The sequence below is a fragment of the Oncorhynchus tshawytscha genome, linkage group LG04 (genome assembly GCF_018296145.1).
Source record: "Oncorhynchus tshawytscha isolate Ot180627B linkage group LG04, Otsh_v2.0, whole genome shotgun sequence".
Taxonomy (NCBI): domain Eukaryota; kingdom Metazoa; phylum Chordata; class Actinopteri; order Salmoniformes; family Salmonidae; genus Oncorhynchus; species Oncorhynchus tshawytscha.
In genome coordinates this window covers 45,020,036-45,034,985 of record NC_056432.1, presented here as the reverse complement: position 1 = coordinate 45,034,985, position 14,950 = coordinate 45,020,036, and the positions used below count along the sequence as shown (strand labels likewise).

At 43.2% G+C, this 14,950-nt stretch overlaps 1 protein-coding gene across 2 annotated transcripts in view; it reads left to right on the top strand.

The window, feature by feature from the left end:
- Positions 1 to 14,950, top strand: part of taok3a (TAO kinase 3a) — a 105,296-nt gene that overhangs the window by 48,726 nt on the left and 41,620 nt on the right. For both annotated transcript variants that reach the window (XM_024418227.2, XM_024418228.2), the window contains exon 2: positions 8,599 to 8,695. The gene's annotated coding sequence lies outside the window, so the exon portion shown is untranslated. The remainder of the gene's footprint in view (positions 1 to 8,598; positions 8,696 to 14,950) is intronic.

Genomic DNA, 14,950 nt, shown 5'->3' with positions numbered 1-14,950 from the left:
TGTCAGGATATGGTGCACATTCACAAAACTGCAACTATGGAAATGTTCTGTATTCTCATTAATGGGTATTCAACTCTTACCCCACGAGGTCCAGAGCCTGCTGGTTTTCTGTTCTAATTGCACACACCTGTCCCAGGTCTAAATCAGTCCCTGATAAGAGGGGAACAATGGAAAATGCAGTGGAGCTGGCTTCGAGGTCCAGAGTTGAGTTTGAAGGCTCTAGAATATAAAAAATGTGTCATGTAAAGATATCCCCTGATATGGACCCCTTTCACCCAGTGTGTCCTGACACTAAGGTTGGGCTACCGTTTTTAGATTAGACACAGATCAAATGGGTCTAGACCAGAGTAAGGGTCAATGTATATTTAGTACTCTATGAGGACAGCAGTACTGTAGTAGCACTGTAATTATAGTAGCACCCCGCCTCACACGTCACTCCCTATTGACTCAGCTGTTTACGGCTGCCTGCCTGTCATAGGTGCTTGATCAGGTATGATGGCGTGGTCTTTTTTTCTCTTTCTGCCTCCTTTTCATCCATATCGCTCTCTCTCTCTCTCGCTTCCTCCACTTTCTCCCTCTGCCTTCCATCTGTCCATACCCCTCCCCTCCCCTTCTCTCTCTCTCTCTCTCTCTAAATCCCTCTCTCCTCCATCCCTTCTCGCCCTCCCTGATTCTTTAAATGTGTAATGATCCACTGTGAATGGCACTGGGACACAATCTCAACTGAATGTGTAAAACTAGCTGTGAGTGATTGTTTAAATATTTACTCCATTGGGTGTGGAGTGATGGGGCACTTTGCTTGTTTGTTTCATTCATGTTGTGTGTGTACTCTACGTTTGAGGACATGTCTTGCACTTACTCACATACACTAAAACACTACACACTCACACACACACAAACCCTGCACACACCGCATTCAGCCAATCACATTGTTGTATGTGGGTGTACTGTGTATCCGTTTGACTAGTCTTGCACTTATTCACACATGTAAACACACACAGCACAAGCACAGGATAACACCCTGTATTCCAAAATGATGACCACAGCCATATTGATCTCAACAAACGACCTCAACTTGGAATTGAGAGGTCATCTTTTCTCTGACCCTAAAGAAGCTCTATGGCTTTAATATCCAACTACACTTTGCTCAGGGTGAGAGATGGAGGGGGATAGTGGCCCGGTAAGTTTAACGTTTGTGTGAGTGAGACCGTGTGTGTTTATGCCTATGCCGAGTGTGTGAGTGCCTATGCTCCCAGAGACGAGGTGTTGCATGGGAGGTGTTAAAGAACATGGAGCAGTCCCTAGAGCCTTGCCAGAGCAGCTACGTTTTTAAGCTGGGCCAGGACTGAATATTGCATATTGCCACTTAGATGGATCATATATATGTGACCGACCGCCTTGATTTGGTCTTATGTAGGAACATTTGCAATATTTATTTTTATTTTTACATCGGATAAAAGTAGAGACTCAAAGTTAGAAAGTTACATGTCATACACTGCAGTTGAGGAACAATGGGAAAGTAATTCTGCTTTGAATGTTGATAAACTTGTCACCCCACTTTTGAGAAAATGGCCCTTGAATTATTGGGAACACCTACTGGAGAGCTCTTTTTTTTGTCTACACCCATTCAGCATCGTTTACACCCTCTTAAGCCTTAACCCCACCCATCTATTTAAGGATTCACATGAGGCCATGTGGTAAACACAAACTAATTTGATTTGATATAGCATATCTGTCACATGCATAGGATACAGATGGTATAAACGGTACAGTGAAATGGGTTGCAATATCAAAAACAAAGTGTCCAGATATAAATTATTGATCATTATTAGATTACCCGACACACTTGTCGAAATTGATGGGTGAAGAAAATGCTATAACCCCCCTCCAGCTCCATCTAGCTTAGTGGATGGGTCACTATTGTCTAGACATGTACACACGTTCATGAAGTACAATCGAAAATCCTTAATCACCACCAGACACACCTGGCAAATTTGATGGGTCATGTAATAATCTGGCCAAAGTGGAGTCTTGTTTAGACATGTAGCTAGCTAGCTAAACAATTAACCGGCATAATCCCAACTCATACTACTACCAATACAAACGGTTTGTCATAGCTGTTGTGTGAATCTGCATGTAGCTAAAGCTAACAAACTAGGTTCAATATTAGCTAGCTAACATTGGGCTATAACTAGCAATGCAAATGGATTTCTGATTAGAATAATATTACTACACAGATCATACAAGTAATGTTAGCTAGCGAGCCAGCAAGCTATCGTTTGCTAGTTAACTAACAGTAGCTTTTACATTGCAATAAAAATGACTTTCTGACAAAATTAGTAACTTCTAACTGAAAATGTAGCTCGACTCTTACCTGTATACATGGATGAACACTTCACGGCAGACTAACCATTTAACTCTGTTTTGTTTGTAGCTACATCTTGTTTGGCCAGCGTTGTGTCAAGTCACTCCGGTTCACACTGAATGTAGCAAAACTTTTGTCGTTCTCGATGGCTAATGTTATACCTTTCAAAAACGGCGTGGTTGAAAGGACTGGCAACACATACTGAACAGCTCACGTTACAAAAGCATTCTACATGCTTAACCAACCAGGTTTGCAATTTAACAATTGTATTAGTATTTATGGATGGAATACACGTTTGTTATTAAGATTCATGAAAGTTCACGTTCCAGAAGGGATTTCTGCCTAAAAAAGTATTTTGATAACATTAATTTTTTTAACGTTAAAATGCCTCTCCTGTGAAGTAGTGACGTGCGGCATACGCCTAGTTTCTTGAAACGAGTCTCACACACACACACACACACACACACACTATTAGTAGCTATATTAACCCCTGGTGAAGCGGTCACTCATAGTATAGGTATATTACTGTAAAGTGAACTGTAGAGGTGGGCCTTTTATTGGGTAGAAGTCATGGGGCAGTGCCTGTATTCATAAATGCAGTGCTTCAGAGTAGTAGTGCTGATCTAGGATCAGGTCCTCCGTGTATTCATCATGATCTAAAAGGCAAAACTGATCCTAGAGCGTTTAATGAGATCTATTTTAGCCTAACTCCCATGATTTGTAGTGAATCTTCATAGAGTAGGGATATTATGTTCACAGTGTCACTAAGCTGTTGAGATGTGAGCTGCTCAGACTGCTCTGAAAATCAAAAATATTCTGCTTTGTAGCAGGAGACTGTGTGTGTTATTATTCACCTTATCTGAGATGAGTCACTTCTATAAAATCCCAGCTGGCACCAAAACAGGACTCAGAGTTAACTGCCATGTTTGTACATGCTGTAATCAACTGTAGGCCTACATCATGTGGTACAGGTGTGTCAAAAAGCAAGCATTGGTCAAAACAAGCTTTGTGATTGGTTGAGACGCATTTTAAGACTTGCTTTAAAACCTCTAGTGTCGAGCAATCCCGTATCCGGGAGCATAATCATAGCCTCAAGCTCATTACCATAACGCAACGTTTCCTATTCATGAAAACCGCAAATGAAATGAAATAAATATATTGAAACACAAGCTTAGCCTTTTGTTAACAACACTGTCATCTCAGATTTTCAAAATATGCGTTACAGCCAACGCTAGACTAGCATTTGTGTAAGTTTAGCATGTCATAATGCTATGCTAGGCTGTGCTGGCAGCAGGCAACATTTTCACAAAAATAAGAAAAGCAACCAAATTAAATCATTTACCTTTGAAGAACTTCAGATTCTTTCACTCAGGAGACTCCCAGTTAGATAGCAAATGTTCCTTTTTTACAAAAATAATATTTTTGAAGGCGAAAAACTTGGTTGGCTGCTTGGCTGAGAAATCGACCGAAAATACTTCAACTATACTTCAACTATAACGCCAAACTCTTTTCAAAATTTGCTCCATAATATCGACAAACACGGCAAACGTTGTTTAGGATCCATCCTCAAAGTGTTTTTAACATATGTATTCAATAATATATCCGTGAAGGCAGTTGGTTTCTCATAAGAAACTATTGGAAAAATGGCTACCTCAGTATTTTACGCAACGTTTTCTCCGGGAGACACCATGCGTCCACTCGCCCTATATGGTCTCTTACAGCCATTCTCCAATGGAAATGCCTAAAAAGACGTCACAATGCTGCAGACACCTTGGGGAAAACGTGGAAAACGTAAGCTGACTCCTAGCTGCTTCACAGCCATATAAGGAGTCATTGGCATGAGGCTGTTTCAAAAAATGTGTTACTTCCTGATTGGATCTTTATCTGGGTTTCGCCTGTAACATCAGTTCTGTGGCACTCACAGACAATATCTTTGCAGTTTTGGAAACGTCAGTTTTTTTTCTTTCCAAAGCTGTCAATTATATGCATAGTTGAGCATCTTTTCGTGACAAAATATCTTGTTTAAAACGGGAACGTTTTTCATCCGAAAATTAAAATAGCGCCCCCTATATCCAAGAAGTTAAATAAAAAACTGTTTTACAACAGGTAGGCCTACAACACAAAAATAGGCTACTTGTTTTCTGTTCTGAGTATGATCCCTGTGCATCCACTGTCCCATCAGCCCAGCCAGGCAATTTGTTAACTTGATCTCAACTGTGAAAAGCATTATTTCTCCTTACTTCTAGCCTAACATTTGGTTTGCAATAACGTGGGCTTGTACAAATGTTGCTGTTTGCCTCCTCACCTTTGCATCATTGTTTCAATTTTGAATAGCGATCTCCACTGGCCCATATGAACGTGTCAGGACAGACAGCTTTTCTGATGCTGGCAAAATAATGCTTTAGCATACTTTATATATATTATTGACTGTATTACTCTTATTGACTGTATGTTTGTTTATTCCATGTGTAACTCTGTTGTTGTATGTGTCGAACCGCTTTGCTTTATTCTTGGCCAGGTTGCAGTTGTAAATGAGAACTTGTTCTCAACTAGCCTACCTGGGTAAATAAAGGTGAAATAAAGGTGAAATAAAATATGCAAAGACGTGTCAATCTAATAACAAGTCAAACTAAACGAAATGCAACTGGTTTGGTGTCTCTCCAGCTAGCAAAATGGAAGAGCTTGCATAGCATCATCTAGTGGGTGATTGAAATAAATAAATTGTCAGTGTTATGATTACAATAATTGCCTTTTCTGTAAAATGGCCTGGCAGTAGGCTACAAGTGTAGACTGTATTTCTGCTTGATGAGTATCGATGATTGACGCACTATATTCAGCACCATTGACAGCACTATCACTGTCAGCAGCAGCACTAGCAGTGCCTGCCTGTCCATAGCAACCTGCCCAAACGGACATTGCCAATCGAACTAACTACACAGAGGGGTTGGATGACAACGATGCCAATCAAACGAACGACCTGTCGGTTTGAATGATAGTAAATCAAACTAATGACCAGTTGGCCCTAGATTTGTGTTGGGTCTATATTCTCATGATGAAATAGTAGCCTGTGAATACATTTGATCAAAATAGTGTTTTTTATTTAATTGGTAACTCATTGTAAAAAAAAGCAGTTTCCTAAACACATTTTTTATCACTGTTAAATAACATTTTTTTGCACAGCTGGGCTGTGGTCTTAGATGCAGGGTGCCAGCTAAAAAATGTGTAACAAGCCATCGTGAACAATTGCTTCAATTCACATAGTAGGCCATGCCAAAAACAAATCACTGTCTCTGTGGCCTACCGAAGACACTGACAAACACACACACACACACACACACCAACCATCCTTCTTTCCTATCTGTCCTCATGTAACAGTATAACTTTATACCGTCCACTCGCCCATACCCGGGCGCGAACCAGGGACCCTCTGCACACATCAACAACAGTCACTCACGAAGCAAAGCCGCGGCCCTTGCAGAGCAAGGGGAACTACTACTTCAAGATCTCAGAGCAAGTGACGTCACCGATTGAAACGCTATTTAGCGTGCACCACCGCTAACTAAGCTAGCTGTTTCACATCCGTTACACTCAGACACATTCAGCCAGGCTGTGTCTCTGTTAGCCAATAAGTGTCTGAAAGATGTCTTTGCGGGTACACTGTCTGTTCTGCCCATAGATCACTCGCTCGCGCGCGCACACACACACGGTTACACACCAATAACAGTGTCTGAAGGCCATCTCCTGCCATTGGCTACGAGGCCTTCTCTGACCTAGCTCTGTTAGTTACATCACCCAATATATAGGACCCCCTCTCGTTCCCTCTCTTGCCCTTTGACCACTATCCTCCTCTCCTCTTCTCCCCTCTCTCTCTTTCTCTCTCACTGTCTCTCTGAGGAGAAGAGTTGAGGACTTAACTTTCCCGAGGCTCCTGCCTCCTGCGTCAGTTTTTGTTATAAATCATGCAGCAACACTCACAAGAAGCACAATATCACTTTCCTTTATTTTTCAATCTTTTTATACCAAACCTTATCCTGAGGCTTGTGGTATCGAACAGTAATAAGTCGTTTGGAGAAAAGAGGAACTAGTTCTCTGAGTAAGAGGTCAGGGGTCCTTGGTTGAATAATAGTCTATTTTCTCTTGGCTGATTTTTGTCTGGGTGGGTATTCATAACGTGTTGTTGTGGTGTTTGGCCACTGACAACATGACCAGACTCTAGCTAGGTGCCAGAACAGGGTTGTTCTTGTGTCTTTGTGGATGAGGATGTTCCCACCACCTGTCAACTCAGTGTATGATAGGACTGCACTATACTCTAGTCTGAGCGATTTAGTACTTTTTGAGGTCGTTTCGGTTCCATTCTTATTTTTTTTAAATCATGGTTTTTGTTTGCGATTTCAAAAAATATCTTTTTTTTTTAATGCTGTAACAACGCAGAATAAAACCAGTGTTTCCCCTATGTGCAGGAATAGTTTGCTTTAACAACTTGAGAAAATCAGATCTGGGTTAAAATAGATTATATAGTTATTTTCTGTGTATTTGTCACATGCTGTTGTGCAAATGGAATAGACAACAGGTGGAAATTATAGGCAATTAGCAAGACACCCCCAATAAAGGAGTGGTTCTGCAGGTGGTGACCACAGACCACTTCTCAGTTCCTATGCTTCCTGGCTGATGTTTTGGTCACTTTTGAATGCTGGCGGTGCTTTCACTCTAGTGGTAGCATGAGGCGGAGTCTACAACCCACACAAGTGGCTCAGGTAGTGCAGCTCATCCAGGATGGAACATCAATGCGAGCTGTGGCAAGAAGGTTTGCTGTGTCTGTCAGCATAGTGTCCAGAGCATGGAGGCGCTACCAGGAGACAGGCCAGTACATCAGGAGACGTGGAGGAGGCCGTAGGAGGGCAACAACCCAGCAGGACCGCTACCTCCGCCTTTGTGCAAGAAGGAGCAGGAGGAGCACTGCCAGAGCCCTGCAAAATGACCTCCAGCAGGCCAAAAATGTGCATGTGTCTGCTCAAATGGTCAGAAACAGACTCCACGAGGGTGGTATGAGGGACCGATGTCCACAGGTGGGGGTTGTGCTTACAGCCCAACACCGTGCAGGACGTTTGGCATTTTCCAGAGAACACCAAGATTGGCAAATTCGCCACTGGCGCCCTGTGCTCTTCACAGATGAAAGCAGGTTCACACTGAGCACATGTGACAGTCTGGAGACGCTGTGGAGAACGTTCTGCTGCCTGCAACATCCTCCAGCATGACCGGTTTGGCGGTGGGTCAGTCATGGTGTGGGGTGGCATTTCTTTGGGGGGCCGCACAGCCCTCCATGTGCTCGCCAGAGGTAGCCTGACTGCCATTAGGTACTGAGATGAGATCCTCAGACCCCTTGTGAGACCATATGCTGGTGCGGTTGGCCCTGGGTTCCTCCTAATGCAGGACAATGCTAGACCTCATGTGGCTGGAGTGTGTCAGCAGTTCCTGCAAGAGGAAGGCATTGATGCTATGGACTGGCCCGCCCGTTCCCCAGACCTGAATCCAATTGAGCACATCTGGGACATCATGTCTCGCTCCATCCACCAACGCCACGTTGCACCACAGACTGTCCAGGAGTTGGCGGATGCTTTAGTCCAGGTCTGGGAGGAGATCCCTCAGGGGACCATCCGCCACCTCATCAGGAGCATGCCCAGGCATTGTAGGGAGGTCATACAGGCACGTGGAGGCCACGCACACTACTGAGACTACTGAGACTGACTTGTTTTAAGGACATTTTAAGGACATTACATCAAAGTTGGATCAACCTGTAGTGTGGTTTTCCACTTTAATTTTGAGTGTGACTCCAAATCCAGACCTCTATGGGTTGATAAATTTGATTTCCATTGATAATTTTTGTGATTTTGTTGTCAGCACATTCAACTATGTAATGAAAAAAGTATTTAATAAGAATATTTCATTCATTCAGATCTAGCATGTGTTATTTTAGTGTTCCCTTTATTTTTTTGAGCAGTGTATATCCAAAAGCATTCAAATATTCATTGAACGCAGGTCTGTGGAGAATCACAACTAGGCTATACAGCCAACTCCTTGATAAGTGCGCGTTGGATAAGTGCAAACAATTTCACAACATTTCGAAGCACCAATGCATTTATCAGGAGTCTGACTGTATTTAAGCTATGTGATATGTAAAGTGTTTTTTGACCACATTCTTTAAGCATATCCTCTCCCATTCTGTGTTCCCTCAGGTTTTCCCCCATCTGTTCCAGTCATGGAGCAGCGGAGTGGGCTGTAGACCCACTCTGAGCCCAGAGAACAGCAGCAGCCCCTCATACACTTTCTAAGGTAATGTGGTCGTCTAGCACTAGTAGAACATTTTTGTCCAATGCCTCCTCCAGGTAACCTATATTCAGACTAGTCTGTACTGTATGCGTTCTGTGCCAGAATCATCAGTCAACCATCAGAACATGTCCTCAAAATCAATATTCAATCCATTCTGATCGATAAATGTATTCACTTTGAACCATTTAGTCCTTTGTCAATCAAGCCTGCTCCCTCCATATTGTATTGCAACCAAGCAGGCGACTGTAATGGTTGCTCATCTGTTGCTGCTCTACATACGAGAGCCGGTGTGATGCTGCCTTCGTGAACCAATCACTCAGAATTCAACTCTTCTCTGGGAGAAGAGAAGCAAGCTTTCTCTTGCCACAGCTTGCTCCAGTTTCTCTCCCCCCACACACACACACAGACCAATATCGCTCGGAGGAAAGCTGGCTGCTGAGTCAGAGTAGTGCAGAGCCCAGGCAGAGCGCTGGGGGGGGTCCTGGGGAGGGAAGGAGTGGGAGGGAGTGTCCCTATGTGTGTCTGTGTGAGATTGAATGACCTAAACCCTGTATTAAAGTGTGTTATTTTCAAGAACACATGTACTCATTTTACATTTCAGTCATTTAAACATGCTCTCTAATCCAGAGTGACTTGCTCAAGATATTTCAACTAGTTGGCTTGGGGATTCGAGCCAGCAACCTTTCGGTTACTGGAATGACACTTAGCTGCTAGTCCACCTGCCACCAGGGCTGATGAGTCCAAGGCTGTCTGTCTTGATAAGTATGGCTTTAATAAAGTGAAGTGATTCTCTATGGGAATAAATACCATAGTAGAATACCCTATGAAAAGCCCTAATTCTACTCTGTTATGTCATGGTATCATGAAGTAATTTTCACTCTCTCGCCTTCCTCTCTCCTCTCTCTCGCTATCTATCCCACCATATGTTATCTCAACGCACAATTTGCCAAGTTTATCTTTTTCTTTTATTACAAGTCCCCGGCTGCGTTTGAATCCGTTAAGAATTCCCACAGTCTGTATAATTCCTGATTCCTTAATGCGGAGGGCCGTGAGCCGCTAAACCCGCTGCCTTCGCATTCAACTCACTCGTAGGAGTTCAAATGGAATACACAATCATTGGGAGAGATGGAGAGAGGAACAGAGGAGAAGAGAGGGATGGAGTGAGTGAGAAAGAGCCATTGCATCCTCCTCAGAGTTCATGTTTGGCCGAGTGTAAGAGATGAGACAGAGAGAGAGAGAACTCCTCAGTGTGTTTTCACCCAGTCCATCTACATCAATCTCACTGTACCAGGCAGCTATCAGTGGAGTAGAGCTCTGGCATATGTGTTACTGCATGTGTGCGAGTAGCCATGCATGGGTGCATGTGTATGTGCACGCACATCCATGCGTGTGTGCATGTCAGAGCAGAGCTATAGAATATAATATTCAGCAGCCTGATGGTGGTCTTTCATAGCAACACGTTTAGAGATGAATTAGTAATGGCAGTGCAGGGACCTCAGGGAACTCACAGCGTGAGAAACAACTGTGTGCGTGCTTGCATGTGTATTTGGGCAAGAGGAGATGTGAGGGCATGTCTGTTTATGAATATTTGTAATGGGAGGGTGTGTGTGTGTGTGTGTGTGTGTGTGTGTGTGTGTGTGTGTGTGTGTGCGTGCGTGCGTGCGTGCGTGCGTGCGTGCGCGCGCGATCATCATTATAACTCTAATAAACTAGTCCATCGCAATTACATTACCTCCCCTCTCTCGCTCTTTACCCACACGCCTACCCACGCACACATAGTGCCTTCAAAAAGTATTTCTCCCCTTGACCTTTTCTACATTTTGTTTTTAGAAAGTGGGATTTTTGTTTTAATTTTTGGACAACGATATACACAAAATACTCTGTCAATGTTTACCAAAAATGAAAGAAAAATCAAACACGAATATTTCTTGATTAGATGGGTATTCACACCCCTGAGGCAATACATGTTAGACACCTTTGGCAGCGATTACAGCTGGGAGTCTTTCTGGGTAAGTCTCAGAGCTTTGCACACCTGGATTGTACAATATTTCCCAATTATTATTATTTTTTTAATCTTCAAGCTCTGTGAAGTTGGTTGTTGATCATTGCAAGAAAGCCATTTTCAAGTCTTGCCATAGATTTTCATGCCAATTTAAGTCAAAACTTTAGGTCACTCAGGAATATTCAATGTTGTCATGGTAAGCATCTCCAGTGTAGATTTGGCCTTGTGTTTTACATTATTGTCCTGCTGAAAGGTGAATTTGTCTCCCAGTGTCGGTTAAAAAGAAGACTGTAGCAGGTTTTCCTCTAGGATTTTGCCTGTGCTTAGCTGTCTTCCGTTTCTTTTTATCTAGGCTACCCGGGGCGCCAGGGTAACCTAGTAGTTAGAGCGTTGGACTAGTAACCGAAAGGTTGCAAGTTCAAATCCCCGGGCTGACAAGGTACAAATCCCCGGGCTGACAAGGTCGTTCTGCCCCTGAACAGGCAGTTAACCCCCTAGGCCGTCATTGAAAATAAGAATTGGTTCTTAACTGACTTGCCTAGTTAAATAAAGGTACAATAAAATATTTTAAAAACCCCCTAGTCCTTGCCGATGACAAGCCACATGTTTTTCAGTATTACTTAAGTGCCTTGTTGCAAACAGGATGCATGTTTTGGAATATTTATATTCTGTACAGGATTACTTCTTTTCACTCTGTCATTTAAATCAAATCAAATCAAATCAAATTTTATTTGTCACATACACATGGTTAGCAGATGTTAATGCGGGTGTAGCGAAATGCTTGTGCTTCTAGTTCCGACAATGCAGTAATAACGAACAAGTAATCTAACTAACAATTCCAAAAAAAAAAACTACTGTCTTATACACAGTGTAAGGGGATAAAGAATATGTACGTAAGGATATATGAATGAGTGATGGTACAGAGCAGCATAGGCAAGATACAGTAGATGATATCGAGTACAGTATATACATATGAGATGAGTATGTAAACCAAGTGGCATAGTTAAAGTGGCTAGTGATACATGTATTACATAAGGATGCAGTCGATGATATAGAGTACAGTATCTACGTATGCATATGAGATGAATAATGTAGGGTAAGTAACATTATATAAGGTAGCATTGTTTAAAGTGGCTAGTGATATATTTACATCATTTCCCATCAATTCCCATTATTAAAGTGGCTGGAGTAGAGTCAGTGTCATTGACAGTGTGTTGGCAGTAGCCACTCAATGTTAGTGGTGGCTGTTTAACAGTCTGATGGCCTTGAGATAGAAGCTGTTTTTCAGTCTCTCGGTCCCAGCTTTGATGCACCTGTACTGACCTCGCCTTCTGGATGACAGCGGGGTGAACAGGCAGTGGCTCGGGTGGTTGATGTCCTTGATGATCTTTATGGCCTTCCTGTAGCATCGGGTGGTGTAGGTGTCCTGGAGGGCAGGTAGTTTGCCCCCGGTGATGCGTTGTGCAGACCTCACTACCCTCTGGAGAGCCTTACGGTTGAGGGCGGTGCAGTTGCCATACCAGGCGGTGATACAGCCCGCCAGGATGCTCTCGATTGTGCATCTGTAGAAGTTTGTGAGTGCTTTTGGTGACAAGCCGAATTTCTTCAGCCTCCTGAGGTTGAAGAGGCGCTGCTGCGCCTTCCTCACGATGCTGTCTGTGTGAGTGGACCAATTCAGTTTGTCTGTGATGTGTATGCCGAGGAACTTAAAACTTGCTACCCTCTCCACTACTGTTCCATCGATGTGGATGGGGGTGTTCCCTCTGCTGTTTCCTGAAGTCCACAATCATCTCCTTAGTTTTGTTGACGTTGAGTGTGAGGTTATTTTCCTGACACCACACTCCGAGGGCCCTCACCTCCTCCCTGTAGGCCGTCTCGTCGTTGTTGGTAATCAAGCCTACCACTGTTGTGTCGTCCGCAAACTTGATGATTGAGTTGGAGGCGTGCATGGCCACGCAGTCGTGGGTGAACAGGGAGTACAGGAGAGGGCTCAGAACGCACCCTTGTGGGGCCCCAGTGTTGAGGATCAGCGGGGAGGAGATGTTGTTGCCCACCCTCACCACCTGGGGGCGGCCCGTCAGGAAGTCCAGAACCCAGTTGCACAGGGCGGGGTCGAGACCCAGGGTCTCGAGCTTGATGACGAGCTTGGAGGGTACTATGGTGTTGAATGCCGAGCTGTAGTCGATGAACAGCATTCTCACATAGGTATTCCTCTTGTCCAGATGGGTTAGGGCAGTGTGGTTGAGATTGCATCGTCTGTGGACCTATTTGGGCGGTAAGCAAATTGGAGTGGGTCTAGGGTGTCAGGTAGGGTGGAGGTGATATGGTCCTTGACTAGTCTCTCAAAGCACTTCATGATGACGGATGTGAGTGCTACGGGAGCGGTAGTCGTTTAGCTCAGTTACCTTAGCTTTCTTGGGAACAGGAACAATGGTGGCCCTCTTGAAGCATGTGGGAACAGCAGACTGGTATAGGGATTGATTGAATATGTCCGTAAACACACCGGCCAGCTGGTCTGCGCATGCTCTGAGGGCGCGGCTGGGGATGCCGTCTGGGCCTGCAGCCTTGCGAGTGTTAACACGTTTAAATGTCTTACTCACTTCGGCTGCAGTGAAGGAGAGACCGCATGTTTCCGTTGCAGGCCGTGTCAGTGGCACTGTATTGTCCTCAAAGCGGGCAAAAAAGTTATTTAGTCTGCCTGGGAGCAAGACATCCTGGTCCGTGACTGGGCTGGGTATCTTCCTGTAGTCCGTGATTGACTGTAGACCCTGCCACATGCCTCTTGTGTCTGAGCCGTTGAATTGAGATTCTACTTTGTCTCTGTACTGGCGCTTAGCTTGTTTGATAGCCTTGCGGAGGTTAGTATTGTTGAGGTTAGTATTGTTGAGTAACTGCAATGTTGTTGATCCTAGGGCTGTTGCAGTGACCGTATTACCAGCAGTTATGAGTCATGACCGCAGTAAAATTCTAAATGACTGTTGAGTCACAGTAATCTCCTTTTATGCACTCTGGACATGTGTTAGTAGTATCCAACTCGCTAACGATCATCAGGTAACTAATGGCCTGGTACTCAGGGCTTGATTGTCCCTCTAACCACTCTGACATCAATGCAAATGCAATTGAAAATCACATCAAACACTTATCATTCAAACAGTATGTGCTTTTAAAACTCACCTCACTGTGATTGATCAATTTGAAGAAAGAAGTTCAACAGCAGATTGAAACTGAGTGTAAAACATGGTTATTGTGGATGTTATTTCAAAGCCTAGCACATGAAATGGACAGAGCTTTTTAAGGTGATAATTAATTCAAAACTACTATATGCATATTATAGTTTATGCATAATCATAGGCCTATATATAAGCCCAAGTCTAAAATCAAATCTGAATTAAAATAATGATTGTGCTGTTACACAATGCATAGCCAAGACATATTACCCATGGCAGAAAAACATTTAAAAAATGATTTGAAGTCTTTGGTACATAATTGGTAGCTTAAATTAAACAAATTCAGAGTTGGCCTACAATTAAAGTGAATTTGTATTTTATTTTGAATAGCCTAGTAAAAGATAAAAAAAATATTTTCATTTATATGCTGACACATTACCTTTTAGCTACAGGAAAATCTCACCACCGAGCGTCTCCATCTTCTCCCCTCATTCCTTTCTAAAGCGGGCAGAAAGAGAGCTGTCAACAGTTTAATGAAATATGTTTTGTTGTGAAAACATGTTACTGTTGATGTTCCTGGACAGATTTAACTTGGTTTCCCAAATGAAGGACTGGGTAGCTGTAGGAACAGGGTTCGAGAGCCTATGGAAGGCTGCATGTTCCTCAAACAGTGCTTGATGAATTGAGGGAATTAACCGGAATAGACTTCCAGACCTGAGTGAAACATTTAAAAATGGCCGCCATTCCAGTGCATACAGATGACTTGTATTTTGTCTCCTGCCCATTTGGTAATGAGTCATTCTAAATCAAAACTATTTTAACAAATGAGTAAAGACTAGATTAAATTGAAAGTAGGTGATGGGTGAAAATGTGATCACTTGAAAAGGGAACAGTGGGTGCAGCCTATAGCCCCATCATTCTATATCATATATCCTTTTGATTTCTAAGGCATTCTAAGGTTTGTATCATTCACAGCTAAAGTTGCCAAATAACTCTAAATCTAGCATATAAGAGCTGTTTCAAATGACCACTTTTACGCTCAACATAGCCACTTCATATGTGCACTCGCACAAATATCCTTTCTGTTTT